Source organism: Mus caroli, unplaced genomic scaffold, assembly GCF_978045245.1.
Source record: "Mus caroli unplaced genomic scaffold, Mus_caroli_1 scaffold_3, whole genome shotgun sequence".
Lineage (NCBI taxonomy): Eukaryota > Metazoa > Chordata > Mammalia > Rodentia > Muridae > Mus > Mus caroli.
Window position 1 is genome coordinate 101,664,899 of NW_028227258.1, and position 1,935 is coordinate 101,666,833.

The following is a 1,935-nucleotide window of genomic DNA, read 5'->3' on the forward strand; positions in this document are numbered from 1 at the left end:
TCAGATGCAGCTCAGTTTCTCAATCTCCTGCCCACCAAGTATGTGGAGTCTTCAACAATAAGTTCTTAAGATCTAGTTTTGATGGGCATCCAAAGGCATCGACATTACTTGCCTATAATGTTTGTGAGTCCTCTTGGCCTTGCAGAGCCACATTACATAGGTATCCTACACTTGTACTAAAATTTTCATTTCATAACCCTAACCTTCTGGCAGAAGCAACATCACCCTATTCATGGTGCCTCCATTCAAATTAGTTTTTAAAAATTATTTTTGTAAATCTATGACATAGTAGGTTTCCACATGACTCTTTCATATATCTTTGATGCTAGTTAACCCCTCCTTTCTTTTCTCTTAACCCATGACTTCATCAGCAGTTAAATAGTTAAATCAGTATTGCCCTCCCTCACTTTCATTTTTGTTTTTGTTTGTTTGTTTGTTTGTTTTTTCGAGACAGGGTTTCTATGTGTAACCCTGGCTGTCCTGGAACTCACTCTGTAGACCAGGCTGGCCTTGAACTCAGAAATTTGCCTGCCTCTGCCTCCCAAGTGCTGGGATTAAAGGCATGAGCCGCCATGCCTGGCTCCTCCCTCACTTTCATACCTGTGTGTTCTGCTATCCTTTCCTAAGGTCTCTAAATTTAACTTCTCCTTCTAATGGTGCCTTTCTGCCTTCCTGGTATTCACAGGCACACAAGGCTATACAGATTCTAACCTAAGATTCATACATGAACAAGAATATGTGGTATTTGTCTATCCTGACCCAAGTCACCTCCCTCAGTATAATTTTCTCAATTCCCTTCTATTTTTCTGTATACCGCATAACCTCAGTTTTCTTTTACAACAAATAAAACTGCATTGTGTTTGTGTACCTTAATTTTGTTTTCAGTTTGTCAGCTGATAGACATCGAATCTGACTATTTTGAATAGAGCAGCCATGAACACAAATGGGCAAAATCATCTCTGCAGTAGGATAAAGAATCTTTTGAATATATTCCCATGAGTTGTATACTTGGGTTACATGGCAGAACTATTTTATGTTTTTTAAGAAACATTCACACACTTTTCCTCAGCTGCCGCCAAGGTGCTCGGTCCTTCCGAGGGAGCTAAGGCCGTGTTGGGGTGAGGCCCTCACTTCATCCGGCGACTAGCACCGTGCCAACAGTGTACAGCATGGCTTCCGTCTCCGAGCTCGCTTGCATCTACTCCGCCCTCATCCAGCACGACGATGAGGTGACGGTCACGGAGGATAAGATCAATGCCCTCATTAAAGCAGCTGGTGTCAGCGTTGAACCTTTCTGGCCTGGCTTGTTTGCCAAGGCTCTGGCCAATGTCAACATTGGGAGCCTCATCTGCAATGTAGGGGCTGGTGGGCCCGCTCCAGCAGCTGGAGCTGCACCTGCTGGTGGTGCTGCTCCTTCCACTGCTGCCGCCCCAGCTGAGGAGAAGAAAGTGGAAGCAAAGAAGGAAGAGTCCGAGGAGTCTGAAGATGACATGGGCTTTGGTCTTTTTGACTAAACTGCTTTTGTTAAGTTGGCCAATAAAGAGCTGAACCTATAAAAAAAAAAAAAAAAAAAAAAAAAAAAACGAAACATTCACACTGAATTGCACAGCGACTGCAGATATTTGCATTTGCATTAACAATGAGCAAGTGTTTCCCTTTCCATACATCCTTGCTAGTTTTTGTTGCCTTTTTTTTTTCCCCATTCTGATTGTGAGATAGAATTTCAAAGCAGCTTTAATTCATATTTCCCTTGGGGCTAAGCATTTTGAGCACTTTAATTTATTAGCTATTTATGCTTCCTCATTTGAGAACACTGCTCAGTTCCATAGCCCATCTTCTAAATCTGAGTTATTTCTTTTCTTAGTATTTAGTTTTCTAAGTTACTTTTATTTTTGGTAGTAAACCTCTATTAGATGTTTAATTGCCAAGGACTGT

At 41.7% G+C, this 1,935-nt stretch overlaps 1 pseudogene; it reads left to right on the forward strand.

The window, feature by feature from the left end:
• Positions 1-1,064: 1,064 nt before the first annotated feature.
• On the forward strand, positions 1,065-1,588 carry LOC110291726 (large ribosomal subunit protein P1 pseudogene; annotated as a pseudogene).
• Positions 1,589-1,935: the final 347 nt, after the last annotated feature.